We start from the raw sequence: 26,430 nt of genomic DNA, 5'->3' as shown, positions 1-26,430 counted from the left end.
GAAAAACAGAAAGAGATAAACTCATACAAACTCATATAAAAGTGGAGCACAGTGAATTCAACAGTATATTAAAAACAAAAGCAAACCCACCGTGAGCCAAGTAGGGCTAGAGCCAAAAATTCAAGGGAAGTACAACAGAAAGATCTTTGCAGTAGTTCATTACGATGGTAGAGCCTCATACCCACATCTGACTTAGAAATTTCAACTGTATAACTGAGCTCAAAACAATAATAACAAAACCAAGAACAACTGTCTTTGATAAAAGATGGTTCTTTAACACAAGCCAACCAGTTCATGAGATTCATTCAAAGAAACAATGATCTAAAGTTAAAAAAAAAAAAGAAACAATGATCTATTCCAATACTGGAGGGAAATTCAGCTCAACTGTTTTCACTAAGAAATACTAGAGCAGAAGGAGGGATGATTTGATGGATTTTCAAAAGCAAATATGGCAGTACAAAACTTCCTTGAGGGCATCCCTGGTGGCGCAGTGGTTGAGAATCTGCCTGCCAATGCAGGAGACAAGGGTTCGAGCCCTGGTCTGGGAAGATCCCACATGCCGCGGAGCAACTGGGCCCGTGAGCCACAATTGCTGAGCCTGCGCGTCTGGAGCCTGTGCTCCGCAACAAGAGAGGCCGCAACAGTGAGAGGTCCGCGCACCGCGATGAAGAGTGGCCCCCGCTCGCCACAACTAGAGAAAGCCCTGGCACAGAAACGAAGACCCAACAGAGCCAAAAATAAATAAATAAATAAAATTTAAAAAAAAAAAAAGCAAAATACATACTGGCATATTTACATAATAAAAAAAAAAAACTTCCTTGACTTGCAGTGGGATAATGTCCTGACTAATCCATTGTAAGTGTAAAATATCATTAAGTCTAAATGAACTCAATACACCTAACCTACCAAACATCATAGCTTAGCCTTGCATACCTTAAATGTGCTCAGAACACTTACATTAGCTTATGGTTGGGCAAAATCATCTACCACAAAGCCTGTTTTATAATGTAGTGTTGATATCCCATGTAACTTGTTGTCTACTATACTGAAAGTGAAAACAGAATGGTTGTCAGGGTGCAGAATGGTTATAACCGTACTGGTTGTTTACCTTCCTGACCTCATGGCAGACCGGGAGCTGCAGTTGCTGCCACTGCCCAGCGTCACAAGAGAGGATCACACTGTATGTCACTAGCCCAGGAAAAGATCAAAATTCAAAGTATAGTTTCTACTGAATACATTTCACTTTTGCCAAAAAATCATAAGCTGAACCATGATAAGTCAGGGACCTCCTATACAATCTTCACCTTTTTTGATGACTTTCAACGTAACACCCTCTATATATCAATAGTTTAGAGGAGAAAAACCATATGGTTACCTGAGCATATAATGTAAAAAAAGCACTTGATAAAATTGAGCCCATATTATGGACACACCTTTAGTAAAGCACAAGGATATTTGCAGCATTACATTCAATAGTAAATTTTGGAAACAACCCCAGTATACATCTATCTGAGAGCAGCTACAAAATTATGGTATATCTATGCAAAGAAATTGTGCATAATCGTTAAAAAGAAGAAAACATAGACACACAATAATGAGAGGAAAGATGCAAACTAAAGGGGAATGGAAACTATAATCGCATTTTTATAAAAGTCATGACATGTACATATGTAAGTTTTTATATTTAAAGTAAAAAGCAGGAAAAGACATTAAACCATTAATACTGGTTAGCTCTTATGAAAGAAAGTGGAGCAGAGGCTTTCATTTTTTTACTTTATAAGTTTCTGAAATCTCAGATTTTTTTAAACGAACATATTTCTCTTATAATTAAAAAAATACATAAATCTGGAGAATAAGGGGGGAAAAACTTGAATTAAAAACCACAGAATTGGAACCATCCCAGAGAGGTCATCTGGAAAAACTATGTCCATCATTTCCATCAAAGAAGACACTCCTTTTTATGAAGACTCTAGGGAAGAAGACGGCAGAGTTCCTGGATAATCCAGTCAATGGTTATATAACCTGAACAGTGAAAAAAAATCCTTCCTTTTATCTACCCCCTTCTCCTCATTCTCAGCTCGGAGCCCAATCCTTTTGTTCTTTCCTCAGGAGCTATAGAAAACAGATGGTCACACCATCCTTTGAATTTGTCAATGAATCACACGAAACCAACAGTGTTTTTCTGGAGGGACAACATTGTGTTCGACAACACAGAATGACATATCCCAGTTTGCTGCTCACACAGAAACTTACCAGACTTCATTACTAATGAGCTATTCAAAGGAATTTCACCAGATGTATTTAATTTAATTCAACAAATATTAATTCTGTGTCTCCCATGCATTTGGTATTTTATTATGAGCTGTGGAGGGCCCTTTACAAATTTAAAACTGCATAGTGGAGAAAGAGATAAACAATTCAGGATAGTTTAAGATTAACTAGGAGAATGCACTCCATCATCATCATTAATACGATGATGATTATTATTATAGCATAAATAAGATCTTTAGAGTTGAGACTAGACTAAACAGGGTAAGGGGGGAACTTTTTATGACTTCTTAAAATTTTACTATTTTATTTTGTCTTCCTCCTTAAGTGTTTTGTTTTGTTTTGTTTTGATATTTACTATTTGCCAGCAAGGTCAGATAAGCTTTGGAAAGGAGAGCCAGACTGAAGGTCTGGCCAGGTCATACATCGAGATGGAGGCAGAAGTATAAGAAAGAGGCTTCCACGGTCATAAGCCGTCCAGTGGGGACAGCTGGGTGAAGGGTAGTGACCCAGACACATCAAAGAAGACTTGACCTGGCTTGATGACAGACTAGCAAGGCTTGGTAGTCTCATCAACAGCAACAGGGTATGTTCCAGTAACTGACACAAACAGGGAAGAAAAATGTTGGATTCAAGAAGAGTGCTTAAGGTAGTGGAGAAGAAAACACGTCAGTACGTGGAAACAGGAAGGCAGTTTAAAAAGCCAAACTTGGACCCAGACTTATCCTTTAGGAAAGGGAAACACCACTTTGTGTTGCCTCCGTACTTTCTACACCTTACAGCTTTCTGCAGTTGGCATGAAACTCTGTGGCAACTTCCCCCACTTAATCTTACTCTTTTGTGCCCATGTCAAAAGGTAAAACTCTTCATATACCAAGCGACCCATCTCTGCCTAATCCAAGTCCACAAAGAAATGACCTCAAGAACAGACAACAGGGCTTGGGCCACAGGTAAGGACAAAAATTCAACACTACTAATCATTGGTAGGCTGTGTGTCCACCCCCCCCAAAAAAAAAAGCTACTAAGTGGTAGTATTTTTGCGTTTTCTTTAAGTATCCAACTTGCAGACCAAAAATTAAATCAAACTTCCTTGCTAACAAAATAAAAGGGAGCGTTACTTGAGATCAAGTAAAAACATAATGGGATTAAGGTAGATGTACAGAAGACTTTCTGGTCCTAAGGGGAGGGAATGGATAATCGACACTTCTTCTTGTCTACTTACTTGTATTTTTGGACTTTACGAAGGTTCAGGAAAGTGTAGTCGGATTTGATTGCAGGGACATTAACGCACAGCTTGCCTTCCTCAACACAGAAACCTCAGAGCCATCTTTTTTTCCCCTTGCTCATCAGCACTGTGCTTTTCACATTTTGTCAGCCTGTGTGCTAATGCTCTTCGAACAAGAAAACTGTCCATTGGTAGAACATCTCTCTCCTACTCCGAAAACTCAACAGGGTTCTGAACATCTGCAAAATTCCACATACACTCATTCTCTGAATCTTGAGAATCTCTTACTCATTTCAACGTATCCTTTTTTCTTCGAAGATAGTTGTTCTCTATCCTCATGGATACCTAAATGAATAATTAAGAGCCATCCAACCTTCCAACATAAATAATGGCCTCAATGGTGACAGAACTCTTTTTTATATCCATGTTCTACCTGCTCAGCTTTTCCTCCTCAATTATGTTGTTTAATTTCTCATCAGCTAAGCATATCTTTGGACTAACAAAGCAATTTTCCCCTAGGGTGTGTCATTTCTGCAGGGAAGGTTTTCCCTTTACCTGCCTACATCCTTTAGTTCAAAAACATGAATGTGCTAAATATTCAACTGTCTCAAATATTCTGCACTTGCATTGTGTTCGATACATGGATTACCCAGAGTGAGCCAGTGATTACTTCATCTTAGGACCATGCTTGTACAGGTATCCATGGTGATAAGAACTGTGACTGACATTTCCCTGGGGATTCTTGGGTAAGTCTTACCATTTCCTTAACAGCATTCCCACGGCCATAAGTATCCCCTGGACTAATCAGAACACCCATCAAAAAGAAGGGAGAACAAATCCAAACCACAGGACCATACAGAAGGCACTCCCTTCAGAGGGTCCTGCATGTTACCTGTATAGATGACTCAAGGCCCACAGCTGGGTAATGCTTCCACTCTTGGTCAGCAGTCCCCAAACCCCACTATCTTCCCACAAGGGTAGAAAGAATGTCACAAGAAACTTAACAATCAAGTGTTCAGGTTTACAGATTGTTTTCTACTTTTTGCATGAACTGGAATGATGTGGGGGCACGTTCACAAAAAAAGGTAGTCCTCTCAGCTCCGCATTCTCCTATGCCTTCTTGAGTTCAATGAGAAATATGTGAATTTTATAACTCAAATGTCAAATATTGCACACAGTCCTTAATTATGCTGGAACCAATAGTAACAAACACTTCCCTAATGAAATTTTTAAGATATCAATTTTATTTCCATGCTAAAATGAAACTTTTTGAGATATATCAATTGCTAGTATCAGTACTTAGATGTTTAAAACATACCGCTAAAAATGCTATACCTAAAAAGAGTAGAGGCATTGATGTTACCCCTAATCTCGTGGAAAAGTATCATCATGTCACCCATTCCTTAGAGGCAGAAGAATGACCAGACCCCAAGGCTATTCATCAAGAGTGGAAGATAGGTATGGCTTTAAGAAAACCCCTCATATCTCCCACCTTCACTCTACCCTCCAGAAAGAAGAGGACTGCAATAGTTGGAGAGGGTAAAGGACATTTTAGTGGTCTCCAAGACTGGGTGGAGTTGCATTCTGCCAATCAGAAGTTTGAGTGCATGGGGTTGCAGAACCGTTCCCATCTCCCCAGTTTCCACAAGGCTCTTGGGCAGCAGCAGGGTTAAAGCGGCTATAGGACAGGGCATGCCCAGACGACACTGATTTTCTGTCATTCTTTCTTCTCTTGATGAAGCGAGATGAAGGTAGACAAAACCTAGTCCTTTCTCCCTTGATCTCAAGATTTCTCCCTTCAAAATATGGGTAAGAAAGGTGGAAAGGCATCCTATAGGAAAAGCTCTTATATTTCATACTTTTTCCTTTGTACGCTTTCTATTCTTTCATGGAAAAAGGTAGAACAGCTCTGCAAGTATCTCCCTTGAACTCCCATGCCCTGTCCCAAACTCACCTCGGCCAAGGCACATCAGTGGACAGCAGCCTCGAGTAGCCTCCACCAAGCATTAAGGCACAGTCTTGTGCTGTCATTAATACCTTCCTTTTCATTTGTCTGTGATTTAAGCAAGCTAAGGCTACAGGGACCATGTAATTTACCATCCAAACAGGGACACTCTTGAGAGTGAAAGGGAGTACTTTTAATAACTATACTGGGACGACCAGGGATATATAGTACTAGAATTGTCACAGGCAAACCAGTAAAGTATGGTATGAGTTTTTCTCATAAAGGAGTAGAAAGACTAGATAGTCAAGTTTGAGCTTTGGAAAGGATAAAGGATGAAGGATTGATTTTGGCCTATGTTAGTTTTTAAGCCACTCTGGCTCACTGACAAGGCTCAGGAAAGGTGTTCCCCACAAGTCCATATGTCCAGACGTGCTTAATCAAGATCTGCAGGGGGGCTTGGGGACAAAGCATCTAGGTGCTTGCACTCGGATTCATCTTCTGTGCACAAGTGTCTTAGGAACTTTGAGAAGAGAGCTTACGTACTCCTTGGCTTAGTGGCTAAAGCACGATCCCAGACACTTGAGAGCATCCATTCCATTATTTACGGAATAAGAATAATTCTAAATCATCTCTCCCTGAATGTATTCCTTCTCTCTTCCAAAGATCTGGGTCTTACTCACAGACCATAGTCTAAAAACATCTGCCCCAAACAAGCTATTCCCCCAGACTCCCTGCAAAGTAACAAAGGACCTATATGACTCTCAAAGATAAAAATCATTATTTCATCCTGCCATTATTTTTGAATGTGAGTTACATCATTTTCACTCTGAATGAACAACCCAAACATTTTTCAGAAAAAGTTTCTTCTTATGTTTATAAATCTAACTGGGACAGACATTACAATTTACACTATCATTTTGCTGTCACATTGTTTGGAAATATTTTCCAAAAAAGATAACTCCAAAAAACTTTGTTTCAATAAACACTGGCAGACCCTGTGCACTTGTATTTATGCTCAAGTTCACACTGATATCCCAGTGCAAAGTCCTCTTGCTTTTGAACAGAACACTGTTAGATAGTCAGCAGGTAATTTCCACTCTTCATCCCCATTCCCAATCATGTAGATAAACCGGAACAAAATCAAAAGAAGTTAAAAATTAGATACCAAAGTGAGCAGATGATGTTTAAAAAAAAGGCAGAATACGTCCATGGCAAGGTGTTGAAGAGTTTGGTGGGTTTAGGTGGACATAAATAAAATCATTCACATCCACAATTTTAACTGTGAAAAGTGAGGAGAAAGAAAAGACAGGATTCCCAGGGAAAGGGAAATGCTCCCTTTTATAAAACAAAATAATCTCTGGAGAGAAAACTGGAAAATGAGACCAGGGTTAAAAATGAACATCAGGAACAGGCATGCAAAACCAGAAAAGAGGACCCATTCGCAACAAGCAGTCCAGCCCTGGGAAAGCTACAACAATCCTGACAAAGAATAAAGTGGAGGGAATCACTCTACCCAATATTAAGGTTGGTTATAGAACTACAATAATCAAGACAGAGGGAGAGACACATAAATCAAGGGAACATAATCTAGAACCCAGAAATAGACCTACACAAAAACGCCTAACTGATTGACAAAGGTACAAAAAAGCATTCAGTAGAGGAAGGATTAATCTTTTCAACAAATAGTGCTAGAACTAGTGGATATCCATGGGCAAAAAAAATGAATATTGACCTAAACTTCACACCTCACACAAAAATTTATTCAGGATGGATCATGGACTTAAATGTAAAACTTTTACGCTTCTAGGGAAAAAAAATGAAAAATCCTTAGGATCTAGAGCTAGTATTATTACCAAAGGCATGATCCATAAAAGGAAAGACTGATCATCTGAACCTTATCAAAATTAAAAACTTTTGCTCTATGAAAGCCCATGTGAAGAAAAAGAAAAAGACAACCTACTGACTGGGAGAAAATATTTCATATCACATATGTGACCAAGGACTAGTATCTAGAACATATAAAGAACTCTCAAACCTCAACATTAAAAGAAAAAAAAAGTCCAATTAAACAATGAGCAAAAGACCTGAACAGACGTCTGGCTGAAGATCTGCAGATGGCAAGTGCATGAAAAGATGCTCAACATTATTAGGCATTCAGAAAATGCAAATTTAAACTACAATGAGATCATTTCACACCTATCAGAATGGATAAAATGAGAACAGTGACAACACCATATGCTGGTGAGGATGGGAAAAAACCTGAATCACACTCATATACTGCTGGTAAGAATGGAAAATGGTACAACCACTCTGGAAAATGGTTTGTCAGTTTCTTATAAAACTAAACATTCAACCAGCAATTGCACTCTTGTGCATTTATCCTAGGAAAAAACTGAAAATTTTTATTCAAAACAAGCAACCAAACAAAAAACCTGTACATGATTGTTCACAGCAGCTCTACTTATCAGAGCTGAAAACAGGATCTAGCCAAAGTGTCTTTCAACAGGTGAGTGGTTAAGCAAACTGTGATATACACAGAATATACGTGTGTGTATGTATATACATCTAAACATATATATGTAATGATATACTGACATACAGTGATGTACACATATATATGGGGGGGGGGGGGTGAGTGTGTGTATCATGATATACTACTCCACAATTAAAAAGCAGTATTACTGATACTACTGATATTCGCAACAATGTGGATGAATCTCCAGAGAATTAGGCTGGGTGAAAAAAGTCCACCCCAAAAAGGTTAATATGTATTACTGCATTAACATAAAATTTTGAAGTGACAACATTTTAGAAATTGAAGTCAGAGGAGTGGTTATTAGGGGTTAGAAGTGGAAGCAGGAGGGAGATGGGTATGGCTGTAAAAGGCAACAGGAGCACCAGTTGTGATGTCAAAACTGTTCCTATATGACTGTGGAGGTGGACACACAAACCTACGCAGGTGATCGAACTTTATAAAACTAAGTACATACAGCCACACAAATGAGTACAAGCACAATAGGAGAAACCTGAACAAGACTGGTAGATTATATCAACATCAATATCTGGGATGCAATATTATACTAGAGGTTTTTTGTTTGTTTGTTGTTTACTTACTGCTACTGGCTTAATATAAAGGGATACAACTCAGGAACAGCCAAATGGAAGAGATGTTGTGTGAGTGTGTGTGCGTGTGTGTGGCTTCCATGCCCTCTCCAGGTGTGTCACCCTGTCAGCACCCGGTTGTGTTCACTAACCCAGAAACTCCCCAGATCATGTGGTTCGAGAGTTTTCATAGAGCTAATCTCTAGCCACTCCTTTCTCCCTGAAGGTCAGTGGCAGGGGCTGAAATTTCCAACCCTCTAATCACTTGATCTTTCTTTCTTTCTCTTTTCTTAATTGAAGTATAGTTTGATTTACAATATTGTGTTAGTTTGTGCTGTACAGCAAAGTGATTCAGTTATACATATCTATGTGTGTGTGTATATGTATCTACATTCTTTTTTACATTCTTTTCCATTGTGGTTTATCCCAGGATATTGAATATAGTTCCCTGTGCTATACAACAGGACCTTGTTGTTTATCCATTCCGTATATAATAGTTTGCATCTGTTAAGCCAAACGCCCACTCCATCCCTCCCCCACCTCCCCTCTCCTTAGCAACCACAGCTCTGTTCTCTATGTCTGTGAGCCTGTTTCTATACTAGCGTTTTGCAACATGTTACCATTGGAGGAAAGGGAGCCAAGTGTCCAAGGGCTGTCGTGAAACTGCATGTGAATTTATGATTACCTCAAAATTTTCTATGAATAAAAAATAAGTGCTAAAAAGTGAAGCATTATTAACATGTTTACTTCAGAAGACTAAATAAAAATAACTAGCTTACAGAATTAGTGGAACTATACTAATTTTGTTAAGATGTAAGCATGCCCCTGTGTATTCCCGCATTAAAAAAAAAAAAAAAAAAAGATTAGTAGGAAATACTTGTCAGCGGTTGTCATTTCTGGGTGGTGAGATTATGCATACTGTTATTTGCTTTTTAATTTTTTCTCAAATTTTAATTTATTTTTTCAAATAGTCAAATGAATACATTGTTCTTATACTCCAATGGCATTAAAAATGCTTGATAGCAAATGGAGAAAAAAAAATCATCCTTATTTTATGCACTTCTTATCCAGCACAATGTCAGAGAAGGCACCTTGCCTGAGGGTTAAGATTTTTTAAGCTAAGGGCCTATCTGAGGCAGTAACGTTGAATTCAGAAGTGGTGGTCCCTTGAATATAAATATCTCTTGTGATACAACTAATAAAACCTATTCTACGTATTCCTATTTTCATTCAGTCAATCCCATCTTTGCTATTTTAGAAATAAGGCTTTCAGCAGAACTGAATGGTGCAAAGGTAGAACTTCAGAGGATTATGTCACCCTGAATAACTGTACTTTCCTTTCTAGTGTCCCGAGAAAGTCAATGTTCTCTGACACTGGAAATACAGGGCCACTGGGAGAGGTGAAACGAAGCTAGAAAAACAATTCAGTCTGTGGTTACCAGGAAGTTACACTTCCTTATTTCCACCCCCCCCCCCAAATTATCTCCATTTGCTTCAGATTCTTCACAGGCCTGCATTTCACACCCTCTCACAACACACTGCAAAACAAATCTGTCAGCGGCAAATACGGCCATAGCAACTTTCCCCCAATTACCAGGGTAACAAAGTGAACAGCAGAGAAAACACCTCCAAAAAGAATGTGCCCCTCAGCTGTCATGTGCTGTGCAAGGACTGCATTTTCTGTGTTTTCCATGGGCCCTGGCTTATGGGACAATTTGCCTAAATAAACTATGTATAGGTAGTGACATCACCCCTGTGAATGTCCCTGTGGTCTATTCCCATTTATTGGTCTTCGGGTTCAGAAGTCCTCAACAGATGGTACCTCCTCCTAGGGGGCATCTTGGAAATCTGTGCGGTGTTTTCTGAATACAGAGGGAACGGGAGCTGCCACAGCAATTGAGAAATGACACTGGGATTTGGTGGGCAGGGCGTCTCACAGAATTGTGCAGGACTCAGGACTACCCTAGTGGGCAGGAAACAAAATGCCAAGCGCCCGAGCCTAGAACCTTCCTTCGGTTCACATAAACGCAAAGTTTTTTTTGTTTGTTTTTTTACGGTTTTAATATACACTGCATGCAAAATTGTGTAAAATGAGAGGAAAATGCTATTCTACTCTGTCGGGAACTTTACCAAGGATCGTTTATCATTTCAAAAATGGCATCACCAAAGGCAATGGTAGCCCATTCAATGCATCTGTAGCAGTGGGTTTTAGAGCTGAAGCATTCACAGGGATTACAGGTATAAGCGCCAAGCCTCTGATACCTCATTATGTCCTCCAAAGCCCTGCCATCCAAAGTGGGGCTCAAGACCAGTGGTACCGGGCATCGCTTGGCAGTTTGTTCGAAATGCAGAACCTCAGGCCCCACCCCAGAGCTGCTGAATCAGAATCTGCATTTTAACAAGATTCTCAAGAGAAGCACTGCTCTAGTAAACTTGTGCCGAAGCATCAATTACCTACTGCAATACGCATCATTTGTTATCCATTACTTTCCTTTTATTTTCTATGGTTAGTTAGATCTCTACATGATTTTTAAGAATTAGGTATATTAGAGTTGAATTAGGAGTCTGGGATTAACAGATACACACTACTATATATAAACTAGATAGGGCTTCCCTGGTGGCGCAGTGGTTGAGAATCTGCCCGCCAATGCAGGGGACACGGGTTCGAGCCCTGGTCTGGGAAGATCCCACACGCCGCGGAGCAACTGGGCCCGTGAGCCACAATTACTGAGCCTGCGCGTCTGGAGCCTGTGCTCCGCAACAGGAGAAGCCGTGATAGTGAGAGGCCCGCGCACCGCGATGAAGAATGGCCCCCGCTTGCCGCAACTAGAGAAAGCCCTCGCACAGAAACGAAGACCCAACACAGCCATAAATAAATAAATAAATACATTTTTTTAAAAAAAGATAGATAAACAACAAGGATCTACTGTATAGCACAGGGAACTATATTCAGTATCTTGTAATAACCTATAATGGAAGAAAATCTGAAAAAGAATAGATACATACGTATAACTGAAAAATTTTGCTATCTACCTGAAACTAAGACAACATTGTAAACTCACTATACTTCAATAAAAAAATAATAAAAGAGAAAAAAACAATTAGGTATATTAAAGAATATATTATCTACTAATTTCATTTTTACATAATAAAGGAAATACTAAAAATATTTATTATAAAACAGGAAGTTTCGGAGTTGAGAACTACTGACTAAGAAACTATTTACCCACTGCCAGCTCTGTTTGTAGTTTTATTTTTCTACATTATCCCCAGCGCTGGGAAAACAGTTGAACTTCAGCTGACTACAATAGAAACAAATGTGAATTTTCCTCGATTATGATTTTGGGGCCCCAAATTGTCCTCGTTGAGGCAATGTGATATTATGTCACTAAAATGTGGCATGAACACAATTTGCCACTCACAAATGGAAATATTTAGAAACATAATCTCTCTGAGACCCAGACACCAGTGAATTTAAGAGAAAACAAATACTCCATAAACACTTCTCTTGAATAGTCTTATTCCTTGATAAAGCATCCCACCTCCTGCTTCTCATGAGGAAATATGCCTACACTTTTACCAGAGAAAGTTTTATTATGAACTAAAGTTACAGCTAAGATTGGATTTTCCCAGGATACAATCAAATGGACCTGAGTTCCACGTTCCCAACTGCCAAACTGTCCCACTGGCAAGTCAAATGCATTTCACTTTCAAATTCACACTCAGCATCTTCTCTCCTAAATCTATGCTCCCTTATTTCAGTTAATGACCCCTCACACAAAAAAAACAAACAAAATCATCCCAATCTCCTACTTCTACAACAGTGAAAAAAGTCACTGACAATTAACTATGTGGCAGAGGCCATAGTGACATCAAGATGGAAAAGACATAGTACCCAAGGTGAAGAAGCTCACAGACAGGAAATCCTCACAGTCTACTCACATCATCTGGGATATTTAAAGTCATCCTTGAATCCTCCCTTGCACTTGCTTCCCACACAGAACCAACTGTCAGGACGTGTTGGTTTTATTACTGTGACATCACTTCTATTTATGTATTCCATCACACCTAGTTATCTAACAAACTTAATTAGCTGCAGCTTAACTAACTAGAAGCTCGACTAACTGAAATCTTTTTCATTGGATTTACAGCAAAAGAGATATTCACAAGCCTGAAGACAGGGGAATGGGATACCTGTTATTTTCACCGGCCAGACATACTTTTCTGCTTTTTTGGGCCAAAGTACCTCCATTTTCTCCTAGGGGTCCATATCCCATGTCCCTTCCCTGGCTCAGTGCACGGACTTACCATGGGGTGGCCCCCACCCCTTGGCGTAAAAGAGGGCACATGATCCAGCTTTGCCTGCACAGGTCGAGGAGGGGGTGGAAGGCAGGGAGTCACAGGACCCAAACCAGGCCAATGAGATTTCTTTTTTCCATTCCTTTTTTTTTTTTTAATTGGAGTATAATTGCTTTACAATGTTGTGTTAGTTTCTGCTGTACAATGAAGTGAATCAGCTATATGTATACCTAGATCCCCTCCCCCTGGGACCTCCCTCTCTCCCACCCACCCCCACCCCATCCATCTAGGTGGTCACAGAGCACCAAGCTGAGCTTCCTACGCTTTACAGCATCTTCCCACTAGCTACCTATTTTACGCATGGTAGTGTATATACGTCAATCTAATCTCCCAATTCGTCCCACCCTCCCCTTCCCCGCCTGTGTCCACGTGTCCGTTCTTTACATCTACATCTCTATTCCTGCCCTGCAAATAGGTTCATCTGTACCATTTTTCTAGATTCCACATATATGTGTTAATATATGACATTTGGTTTTCTCCTTCTGGCTTACTTCACCCTGTGTTGAAAGAAAAGCAAAGAAAAATTCAATTTCTACTGCAAATGCTAAGTGAGCAGACCTACTGGAGTCCATTTCCTTAGACAGGCGAAGATCTTCCTTGAGATCAAGTGACTATGGAAGGAGAGAAAATCCAGCAGGCAGAGCAGGGCTGAATCCCGATGACACATTCCTTTCTCAGTTAATAAATCCCTCTGCAGCCACTTTCACACGATTTTTTGCTAAAGCCAGTTGGAGTTGGTTTTCTGACACTTGTAACAAAAAACACAGAAACTTTGAGGGCATTTTTTAAATTGCTGAATTTTGTTTAAAAACTTACACTCAGATCTATAAAATTTTAACCACTGTAATGGTCTGCATTAAAAATTGATATTTAGAATGATGCCGGTGAAATACCAACATATAATACTGATACCTGAATGGTAAAAGACGAAATTCTGATAAATATCTCCAAACCAACAAAATGTGTGAACTAATTTTAGACTGTTGAGAGGCACCACCCTCAAAGCAAGTTTCTCAGGACACCAGTCCCTTAAGAAAAAAAGAGTGTGGGGATAAATGTGTGTGAGTCTACACACTGTACTCCCCACTTGAAAAGTCACAATGGACACTAGCAACGTCAAGGGCTCTGTGAACTTCTGCACATCAGAAACCTGCTTCCCAGTGCTCTTCGACCACATAACTTTCTTTTATTACGATGACTTTTATTTACTTATTTTTAGCAACATTCAGTAATATTTCATTAGGGAAAACACTGCACTCAAGAACCCACCATCTCCATCTCAAGTCTTGTCCCTTGTCTCTTTCTTCCCAGTTTGCTGCTATACTGATAAAAATGGTAAGAACCTTGATTTTTCGACAGAATTTGAACCCCACCATCACAGCCTATCACATGATAATATACTTCCAGAAATTATACGGTCAGCACTGTGCTACATTTTTCAATTTTGTATTTGAGACTGCTGTGGCTACTTGCGCTTACATATGAGCAAAAAGAAAAAGGTATGCATAAAGGGGCTGCAATCATCCCAGAAAATAGCTGCTTCAACCAATTCCAACCTAATTAGATTCTCATAGAAGCTAAAACCCTGCTTTCTACAACCAAATAGCGATTTGATTTAACAATCAAAGTCAATGTGCTGAGACTTCCCTGGTGGCACAGTGGTTAAGAATCCGCCTGCCAATGCAGGGGACAAGGGTTCGAGCCCTGGTCCGGGAAGATCGCACATGCCACGGAGCAAATAAGCCCGTGTGCCACAACTACTGAGCCCATGTGCCACAACTACTGAAGCCCAAGCGCCTATATCCTGTGTTCCACAACAAGAGAGGCCACCGCAATGAGAAGCCCATGCACCGCAACAAAGAGTAGCCCCCGCTCACCACAACTAGAGAAAGCCCACACATAGCAACAAAGACCCAACACAGCCAAAAATATAATTAATTAATTTTAAAAAGTCAACATGCTGCATGTCAGAACAGAGTAAACTTCAGGTTGTAACTAATCACTCCAGAATTGAAATTTAAATATTCTGCACCTGTGATTTAATTACATGACTAAGGCTACTTTGAGCTGAGTCAAGTAGACAAGTATAGGCACATGAGATTTTTCATTTAATGTGATTTGGACATTCCTAGATCAGATGTACTCACTTTGGAACAGTGAAAATTAGAATTCGAAGAATAAGCTCAATGTTAGAACATGTGATACAAAGGCATGTTTTTAATGTTTCAATGGTCAATAAAGTATGTTTCATTCATTCAAACTTGCGTGCATATTCATTCATTTAATAGTTATTTATTGATGGTCAACTCTGGGTTAAGTGCTAGATGCTAGATGATGGAGAAAGCCTGGTGAGCGAAATACACTTCCTCCCTTCCCTCTTGTTATTGGCTGAATTGTGGCCCCACCTCCATGCCGGCCAAATTCATTTAAGTCCTAACCCCCAGTATCTCAGAATGTGACTGTATCTGGAGACAGGGTCTTTAAAGAGGTGATTAAGTTAACATGAGGTCATCACAGTGGCCCTAATCCAATATGACGGGTATCCTTATAAGAGGAAATTAGAACACAGACATGCACAGAGGCAAGACCGTGTGAAAACACAGAAGGAAGATGGCCATCTATAAGGCAAGGAAGGAAGCCTCAGAAGAAACCAACCCGGCTTGAAACCAACCTCTAGCCTCCAGAATTGTGAGAAAATAACCTTCCATTGCTTAAGCCACCTAGTCTGATACTTGGTGATGATAGTCCTAGCAAACCAATACGCTCATAAAGTTTAAACTGTATTTGAAGAGAGAGACCTTGATCAAATAATCACGCAAATAAACCCAGACCTGTAGCTCTGAATGGGAGCATGGAGATCCAACAAGAGGTGCTGTGACAGAGGAGAGTGACCTGGAGAGGAAACCGAGGTGGTCTTCCCTGGGGAAGTGACACCTGAGCTGAGATGGGTAGGAGAGGAGTTAACAGGTGAGAAGGGAGGAGATGTACATTCCAGGAAGGGGATCCAGTATGTGCAAAGGTCCTGTGGAGAGGAACATGAGGGACCAAAGGTAAGCAGTGTGGCCAGGGAACAGAAAGCAAGGAGAGGTGGGAGGGGATACATGGCTGGCAAGGTAACCAGAGGCCAAGACGTAGGGTACAAGACAAGGAAGGCCTTATTATTAAGATTATATTCCAAGGGTCTGAGAACTTGGATGGGTAAAAATTACATTCCTATCTTTACTAGCCTTTAATTAAAATTCAGCCTTTCCCTCTATTATGAATGTAGGCAACAAATCGTGATGGTATCATAGCAATATCTGCCACTTTTTCACCAATAGAAATTAGAAGTATTTTCCTATCTTGTTAGGGTTTTTGCAGACATCATGAAATTCATATGTGTTCATCACTACTTAAAGATTATGGCATTATTGTGTCTGGCTCTGGATCTTGCAAGTTAATGCATTTAAAGAAGCTCATATATTACTTCTATGATCCATATACTCCAAGTTTTAAAATATTTTGCTAACTATATTTAAAGGTAATTGTTTCCTTTGTAATATTATGTTACTTTATGCAGTTAAAAATAGTATGCTGAGATAGTTTCCACAGGCTTTACCAGAGCACCAGAAGGGTCCAGGCACAAAAAGTTTAGGAACCCTTAAGATCCTTGTTTTGTCTCTCTTCTAAGGTTAACGGCTAGCTGCATCATTTGGGCAAGTTTGTTAACATCTCTGAGACTTGGTTCCCTCATCTGTAAAATGGGGATTTAGAAGACTCTCTTTCCAGTACAAAGGATCCAATGAGTTAATACACAGAAAATGCTCAGAATGGACTTAGTAAGGCTTAGTAAACAGTAGATATTGTTTTTATTATTAATGAGAATCCCCTGTGGTGTTTTGAGGGAGTGACATGGTGGTCAGGCTTAGACTTTGAAAGATCATTCCGGCTCTGATGTGGAGAATGCCTGAAGGAGGACAGAGAGTGGCCAAAACAGGAGACTGCCACAGCAGTGCTGCATTTGAAGAACTCTCTAATCTAAAGTGAAACTTTTCAGTAGGGGAAACCATTCTTCAAATCAGACCTTAAGGAGAAGCCAGATACATAAACCAGAGAAAGGCAGAACCACCCTGACTGAAGTTGGGTGTGGGAACCCAGAGTCACATCAGCTCAGCATTTCTCTCTTCTCCCAGAAAATCCATTCCAACACACTTAAAAGAAACTCCCAAATCTACAAAGGCCATCATTTGCAAAGTGTTCAGAGTTATCTTCTGCTACAACAATTCTGAAACTGCCAAAACTGTTAAAAAAAAAAAAAAAAATCAGGTCCTTATAAAATGCAGGCTCATCTATTTCTCAACTTGCCTGCATGTTAAATTTCACTTAGGATCCATTCATTTATTCAAAAGCATTTGTTGAGTGTTCGCTCTGTGCCAGGTACTTTTTTAGACACTGGGGATACAGCTGCACTTATAGTATTAGTGAAAAATCTAGGGTGCGGGGCGGGGGGGGACAGAATATAAACACAATAAAATAAGAAAACATATATCTAGATGATCATGGTATAGATTAACATCTATGCGGCCACCACACTGTAACTGGCGACAAGTTGTTCACTGCTGTAGGCCCAGGGTGCAAAAGGGCATTTGGTAAAATTGGTACTCGAAGTTGAAGAGAGGGATGGAGGGATGGATGGATGGATGGATGGATGGATGGATGGATGGATGGATGGACAAACGGACGGACAGACAGGTGTATGGAAGGAAGAATGGGTGGATGGGTGGGCAGATGGACTGTTGGACAGATGGAAGGATGGAAAGAATGGAAAAAGGAAGAATGGGGAAGGCAGGAAGGAACATTGTAAGGGAAACTAGATATTGAAGGAAAAGTAGGACACATAGAAAATGAAGTATATTATTTGAGAAGAGGAATAAAAGCCTTTAGTAGCCTTAACCTACAAAGTTGTATTTAATTCATATAACCCTACGAGATGTTAGTTTCATTAACATCATCATCATATCATCATCCCCACCAGCCCCACTTTGTAGTTATGGGGGCTGAGACGCTAAAACATTGAGAGACTTTCCTAAGAGGATCCCAACACACCTGGAACATAAAAAGTAGCACACAAATTGGCCGTGTTTCCAAGAAAGCCAAGTGAGACTCTGAAGATGCTAAAAATTAGAAGAAATGGAAGGAATGCCCACAATCATAATTTCCTGGAGGATCTTTATTGCCTTATTTGAAATGTCTACTCCCCTATCCCCAAAGGGGAGTCAAGGTGAGTCTTCCTGGATGGCCCAAAGAAGGCCTGATTCAAGAGATCCAGCAAATATTGTGCTTTGATAGGATGCCCACACTCAGAGCATTTATAGGAGGGAAAAAACGTGTTAAAAAATTTTTAAACTGACTGTTTTCCTATCTGCAGAAAAACAATAAAGATGAAAATGAGTGCTGTGAAATGGAGCCAGGTAACTAAGCAAACAGAAAACAACACACATTGAGAATCGGACTTCCTATACTCTGTAATATATTCAAGGTATGTTTGTTTGTTTTTTTAAAAGTTAAACCTAAACAATAGCAACAGCAGTTATTTCCTTTCCAGAAACACTTCATGTGTGTCAGGCATGGCACTAAGCTGTGTGTCCTTGAGCAGCTCACCTAACTTTCCATGCCATCGTTTCCTCAACAGGAACACGGGGACAGCAGTGTTGACCTCATCAGCTATTGTGAGGATTAACTGAAATGGTGAATGTAAAGTGCTTTGGGACATGCCTGGTGGGTATTAAGTGCTCAAAATGTGAACTGTTCTCATCACCACCACCCTGGGTTCTTCCTCACAGAAACCCAATAAGGTGGAGCCAATCAAGTCCATTTTACAGATGAGTAAACCAAAGCATGGTGAGCCATCCTCAAGGTTGGAGGGCAAAAAGGACTCACTGGAGAGTCCCTTAATCAAGACAGATGCTAGGGACTTCCCTGGTGGTCCAGTGGCTAACACTCCACGCTCCCAACACAGAGGGCCTGGGTTCAATCCCTGGTCAGGGAACTAGATCACACATGCCGCAACTAAGCGTTTGCATGCCACAACCAAAGATTCCGAATACAGCAATGAAGATGCCGCATGCCGCAACTAAGAGTTCGCATGCCGCAACTAAAGATCCCCTATGCTGCAACTAAGACCAGACACAGCCAAATGAATGAATAAATGCTAAAAAGAAAAAAGAAAGAAAGAAAGAAAAAGAAGACAGATGCTGACAACACTGACAGCTGATTCTGGCTGAGCCTCTGCTCTTGACCAACAACACCTGGAAACTCTCACACAGCAAAGAGCAGCTGCCCCGATACTTCTCGCTAACTCACACTCCTGTGACTAAGCCCTCAGCTGCACTTCTCAAAGCAAGGACATCCAATGGGCAATAAAACAAATGTATGCCAAAAAAGCAGAAATCTATTATACAACCAAAGACTTCCATGACAAAATACTGCAATTACTACTCACTACTCTGGCTGGATGCCTCTCTGAACAGATGAAACAATTGGTTTCCTTTCTGTTTTATTTTTCCTGTTGAATGATTTTTTTCTGTGTGTATATTTTAGCAAACACTATATCAGGGTGCAAGATGAGAAATTTCTTTTGTATATAAGGTTGCTTGTGCTCAAGGGAAAACTTAATAAATGAAATGGGCATTTATTACAAAAAAATAATTCTGGAGAGAAAGAAGGAAGGAAGAAAGTCCCCAAACTAATAAGCTTATTAGTACCCGAATGCCACGTGAAATCCATCCTGATATATTCCCCCACACAATCCTCCTCAACAAAGGTAATGGCAAAGTGAAAAAAGGAGGATAAGAAATAAATGAAGTAGAGAAAGGAAGACAAAATGGAAATGAGTGCAGGAGAAGAGAGATATTTTGGGCGGGAGAGTATTAAAGGGAAAGCCCAAAAATGACTCAGGCATCACCCCCATCAAAGGATGCAGAGACTTGCCAATCATGTCACAGGGAGAGCACTGCAGAGCGCACAGTCTGCATGGACCAGAGGGATATGTGTGAACTAAGAGAAAACAGGATCTGTGCCCTAGACACACTCCCTTTCAGTCCGTCTTGCCATGGGACCCTCTACCTGCTGCTCCTCTACTTCCCCTATTATGTACATTGCCTCATTTTTCAGGTCTCAGTCATGTCATTTTTCTTCAAAGTTCTTATGATCTCAAATTATCAAGTCCATTTGCTTATGGACTTCTTTTTATTGCCTGCCTCACAATGTTCAGTATACAGTGTTGATGCATGAATACCGCTGGGGGCAGATGCCCAGACCTCTTCTAAGGATAGAAGCCATTGGAAAGCCATTGGATATATGAACTGTTGGGACAGACAGAAAGAGATTTGTTGTGCTGCAACAAGTACGTCGGTGTTTTACTCACCCTTTACTCATCCTACATCACCTAGGATGCTTTCCTGGCTTCCACTCTCCACAAGCAGCCAGACTGCTCCTCCTTCTCAAGGTGAGGCAGATTCTGTTACTGCACTTCTCAAAACCCTGCAGGGACACCTCTTCTCACTCAGAATAAAATCCAATGGCCATTCAACATCCACCTCCCTCTCATCCAGTGGGTACCAACTGCTGTTCCGCAAATACAACAAGGACACTCCTGACTCCCAGTCCTGGAAGCATCTTCCTCCATCAGAAACACCCTCCTCCCCCAAACACCCCCAGGCACAGACCTCCTACTTCCTTCCTGCAGGTTCAGCCCTCACTTTACCTGAGGGCCCCACCTGGCTCACTCCATGTAAAATCGCTCTCCCTCGCCATCACTTTCTGTAATCCCATCCAGCTTTATTCTGCTTCAGGACATTTCCTACTTGACATGATTTATGTATTGTCTGTTTCCTCCCATCCACCCCTTCCCATGCCCCACCTAATACCTAAACCCCATTAGAAAAGGAATTTTATCCTCTTTATTCTGGAAGTATCCAGAACACTTAGAACAATATGTGGTACATAAGGAGTCCCCAATAAATACGTGTTGAATGAATGAATAAATAAATTCCCACTGAGAATTAAACATGGGGACTTCCTTGGTGGTCCAGTGGGTAAGACTCTGCGCTCCCAGTGCAGGGGGCCCGGGTTTGATCCCCGGTCGGGGAACTAGATCCTGCATGCATGCCACAACTAAGAAGTCGGCATGCCGCAACTAAAAGATCCTGCATGCCGTCATGAAGATCCCGTGTGCCGCAACTAAGACCTGCCGCAGGCAAAATAAATAAATAAATAAACATTTTTTAAAAAAATGATTAAAGCCTATTTTCATCTAAAGAACAGTTTATCCACCCATGGAAACATATCTATATACTAGGGAACCACTGACTGAAACTGCCCGCCTTGGCCAGGCACAATAGTAACTGCTTGCATGAGCTGCCTCACAACAGGAGGTCCCAACAAGGAACATGGTGCTGCCGGCAACAGCTAACTGGGAGAATTGGGAGGGGCCCAAAGGAGAGAGGAGACGCCAGCCCATAGTATATCCTACCGACCTCCCAGAATCCTTCGCACTGCAATCCATCTTGGCTGAGAGATGTGTGTGTCACCAGCAAGGACCTGAATCAGACCAAATATGGGCCAAGCAAGGTGACTGGCCAGAGACACCCCAGAAACTAACCCCATTCCTGTGACTGCGAGCCACCTGGCAGAGCAGTTCTCCAGGGTCCACTTGCCCTGCTGCTCTCCACCCAGGTGCCCCTTCCCAATAAAGTCTTTTGCTTTGTCAGTATGTGTGTCTCCTTGGACAATTCATTTCCGAGTGTTAGACAAGAGCTCGGGCCCTGGAAGGGCTCCCCCACTTCCTGCAACATATATGAGCTTCATATCTTGCTACCCTCCTACCAAATACCATAAACCCAATTTCCCAATTTGAAACAATTATAGTGAAAAGCCAAATGGAAATACACATTTGGATTCTCAGAAAAAAGCAATGTACCCCACCCTGAAACACATGTAATAAAGAAACAAGGTGGGGAAAAGTTCTCCTGCATAACCCCTTATAGATTTTCCCTAAAGCAGTGGTTCTCAAGCTATGGTCCCTGGACTCAGCATCAGACGCCATCCCCCAAGCTAGAAACTCAAAGTCTTGGGCCCTACCCTAGATCTCTTGAATCAAAAACTCTGAAGGTGGAAGCCCAGAAATCTGGGCCCTTTTATAAGCCCTCCAAAAGATTCTGATATATAGTCCAGGTTGAGAACTACTGCCCTGAAGGAAGACGTGAGATTTTCAAAATTATTTTAACTAGGCACAATTTTAGTCTTTTGGCTTGTAAATTAAAAACATCATTCCTATAAGGTGAGTGAGATAGCTCTTAAATAATAAACAGCAAATTTTATCCTATCACTTTAATGGGGTTCTCGTTTTGACTAACAGTTGTACAAATGGGTCTAATGTGTTAAATATTTTTAAAAAGCAAGCTTCGTATTCCACAACTGCCCCGGATCTACTTACAAATAAAACGGAACAAGCACATCTAATTTCATCCCAATGTTCTGACTGTTTCAGGTAACAGTTCTGATAATTAGCAGAAATCAGCAAAATTAAAAATGCCTGTAAAACAACCTATAAGAAATCCTCGAAGGATTGAAAACGTGAGTGTCTAACAGTCCCACTTCCAGAAATTTCCCAAAATGCCTCTACCTGAAGCAGTTTCTCTAAATGCTTCTAACAAAGTCAATGCATATGTTAATTAAATATTAAGCGCAAATGTGAGTACTGATAAGATGTGCACGGCTCTTCAGAAAACCAAAGCACTCCAGTCACTCCCCAGCTCTAGAGAACACAGAGGGTTGGGGTCCCCATATCACTTAGTCAATGCATGGTGGCCACCACCATGGTGCTCATTATCAAATTTCGGAGACAAAAAACATGCCCACGATATGGCTGGAGGACAGTTTATATAAACAAGTTAGCAATATGAATTGCTGGCCTTGTGCTAAGTGCTACATTCATAGTACATATTGTTTCATTTTCACAATAGCCCTCAGAAGTATGTATTTATCCTCAGTTACAAAGGAAGGAACTGAGGTGCCAACAGGCAAAGTAACTTATCTAAAACTGCACAATACAAAGATCAAAGCCTGATCTTGAATCCAAGTAGGTTTCCACACAAGACTCACTTTTTTTTTTTCTTTCTGTCACACATATGGCTTCCTTGCGCTTCCAAGACAGACCCCCAAATAAAGGCACTCTTACTATAGGACTGAGAAAGATGTGACTAGGCTTGAAGGCTCGAATACAAACTTCATTTGCCAAGAAATGGTCTCTGGCAGACCCAGATTTTCCCCTTTTCCTTCTCTGATGCTCTGAATCACAGCTGTACATTTCTAACAAAAAGATATATGCATCACAGACAGCCAATTTGAGCAAAAGAATAAAACAGAGAAGGAAATATTAAGAAATGGCTGCACTGGTAGCCGTGATAAATTTTTAATTTGAACATTTTCTGAGGCCAGATTTCAGCTTATCAAGTGCTATGCAAATCACATGCAAAAATAAAGCCTACATATATTCCCATGCCTGTCATTCCCCCCCCTCCCCACTCTCCCTAGGATGTGGCCCTTGGGAAATTCAAGTAGAAACAACGGAACTCTGCCCTCTTGGCTCAGCGCTCTGGATGGAACATTTGCTGTAGTGGAGATGACAAATCTGAGGGAAGTTTCTGATCGGTATTCCGTACATATGTTCATGGGTCTCCTACAATGGCAGCGTTAAATCCAAACGTCAAGAAGAATGTGTATACACATATTTTTTAAGTGTCAATTTCAAAGGCCTCGGCCCAGTTACAGGCAGACTTTTGCTACCCTGCTTCTTTAAAAATCAATGCACGCATGCAACAAACCACCTCTTGGATTGACTCATTGGGCAGAAAAAGTTTTCATAATTGAACCCAATGCCTTTGAAAAGAGGATTATAATGGAAACCAAGGAAAGCTCAATGCCACCATAGCCCCCGGGGTGACTACTGTCACTTGTCACAGGGTAATTTGTAGGCTTCCCGGGAGACATCTCACACTTAGCATACACCTCCCGCTTCCTAGCGTTACCAAAGCCTCTCCAGCTTGGCCCGTGTAATTGTTTAACTGGTCTTGATTCTCCTAAATCTATCCCCTTTGCATCCTTCAGGACTCAGCTTAAATGTCCCCTCTTTGGAGAGGCCATCCCTAGTTGAAGAAGATTACCCAATTATTTTCTGTCACAGTACTTCAACCACTTGTAATTATTTTATTTATTTTATCTATAGTATATCTCTTCCAGAATCTCAACTCCTTGAAAGGAGAGACCTTGTTTGTATTGGCAACAGAGTATCTCTACGCCTTGGCCTTTAATGCATGCTAGTCAAGGAAATGAATAAATAAGCAGCTCCCTTTTCAAATGTCCACTCCTAAAAGCTTGAGTTCTACATACAGTGGTGAGAAACTTTCTTCCTTAGATCTCTGAGATGCAGGGCTGCCCCCCGCTAAAGAAGATGGAAGGTACTTGCCTTCACAGAATACTTTCAAGCAAAATCTGGAGCAGAGACACTGAGAGGAGGAACCTATGGAGGCAGGCCACCCTCCAAGTTCAGAAGCTCCCCGCTGCACTTGCCAATCTGCCTCATTTGGGCTTCAAGGCATGATGTGTTTTTCCCTCCTGTTTCGGCAGAGGGTGGCTGGATTTTCAGTCTTTGCTGCTGTATGTGCTGTATGGCCACTGAACCAGAAGATGAGCAAATCTAACAGCTGCTCCAATGCTAGTCAGCTAGACTAGAGTCATGAACACCAGGAGCGCATACACTGAACCCAGGAGCGGGATGTAAGTGAGGACCCAAGCCTGGTGAGTCAATTATCTATTCAAATGCTAGCAAGACTGCCCTGGACAACTTTCCTCACTGCTTAGTATAAAGACCCAATAAAAGCTTGTGCAAGAAAATTTAAATACACTCCCGGTGCGCTTTCTCATTCCATTAGATGTACTGTCCTTAGGTGATTCTATCTGAGCCCAAGGCTTCAATTACTATCTCTATGCTAATGAGTCTTCCAGGCTGGACCTTTCTCCTGAGCTTCTCCCATATCGCCAACTGCCACTTGGACACTGCTTGGATATGTTGCAGTCACCTCAAACTCAGAATGTGCAAAACTTTCCTAAGGTTATGCCGATAGAGAATGGCAGGTTCTTTTCAGGTTTAGATGACACCAAAGACTACACAGCCGTTCCCCCTCATGGATGGGGATGCCTGTAGGTAGGTGGGAGGGAGGGCGTGACTGGACAGATTTGCTTGGGTAAATGAACCTCAACGAAATGAATTCTACATCACAAATGGCAGTGAACACTGTCAATAAAATGCTACTCCACTCTCCCATTAACCTGAGAATTGTTAACTTCTGTATTAGCTGGGGATTTCTTAGACATTGATAGCCTTAAAGTTATCAAGAAATTCACCTTTGGGTTTCCCAGGTGGTGCGGTGCTTAAGAATCCGCCTGCCAATGCAGGGGACACGGGTTCGAGCTGAGGTCTGGGAAGATCCCACATGCCGCGGAGCAACAAAGTCCGTGCGCCACAACTAATGAGCCTGCGCTCTAGTGCCCAGAAGCCACAACTACTGAAGCCCGCGCGCCTAGAGCCCATGCTCCGCAACAAGAGAAGCCACCGCAATGAGAAGCCTGTGCACCGTGTCGAAGAGAAGCCCCCTGCTCACCGTAACTAGAGAAAGCTCACGCACTGCAACGAAGATCCAACGCGGCCAAAAATAAAAATAAATAAATTTTAAAAAAAGAAGAAAAAGAAACTCACTTGCCTAGAATTCAATGGACTTGGGGGGAAGCTGGTACAACCTAATGGCCCTTTATTCCCTTCTTAGCTTTTGAAGTGACTCAGTCAATGAAGGATCTCCCAAGGCAGTGTGTGAGGAGGAGTGGAAGAAGGAAGGGGGTCACCAATCCACTGTTCTCTCTTAACAATCCTCATAGGAAAATACCACTTCTTGAGCAACACCGTACATGTCCAGCCGGCCATGTGTTCTGCCTCATTCATTTTATGTTTTCGTTCACCAACGCGAACAGTTAGCCCCATCCTTGAATAGAGCTCTGTCATTCTTAGAAAATACGGTGCATTTGCAGTTTGTTTCCAAGCTTCACCTCTTTCCAATTTTCTTAGACACAGTTGTTACCAAACGTTACCAGCCCCAGGTATCAACTCAGCCACTTTGCCCAGGGATGACCATCCATCCCTCCCAGTGGGAGGCTCAAGTCCGAGTGGTTGTGGCACACCCCCTCATCTCCACACGCTTCCTCAGGATGTGCTGGACATTACCACTTGCCAGGTTCCTCCTGCCCTTGATCTCTGTTTCCAGTTATCTTTGTCCAGACAGATTGTTTTGAATTGGATGTGTTGTTGTTTTCCATCTGACTTGGCACCAAGAACTTGCACGTCTGACAAGAGTCAATGGGGCTTAAGTGGTTTTTCAATTTAGGGATGCTATTGTAGGTCAGTTTCCTTTTTAACACTTATTTTCATCAATTTCTGAGA

The 26,430-nt window shown here is 41.3% G+C and overlaps 1 protein-coding gene across 8 annotated transcripts in view; it reads right to left on the bottom strand.

Annotated features, from left to right (window-relative positions):
- The window catches only part of MAGI1 (membrane associated guanylate kinase, WW and PDZ domain containing 1), a 618,481-nt gene that overhangs the window by 307,021 nt on the left and 285,030 nt on the right, over positions 1 to 26,430 (bottom strand). The gene's annotated exons all lie outside the window — the stretch shown is intronic.

This window comes from Eschrichtius robustus, chromosome 12 (genome assembly GCF_028021215.1).
Source record: "Eschrichtius robustus isolate mEscRob2 chromosome 12, mEscRob2.pri, whole genome shotgun sequence".
NCBI classification, from domain to species: Eukaryota; Metazoa; Chordata; class Mammalia; order Artiodactyla; family Eschrichtiidae; genus Eschrichtius; species Eschrichtius robustus.
The sequence above is the reverse complement of the archived record's forward strand: the minus strand, read 5'-3'. Positions and strand labels throughout refer to the sequence as shown.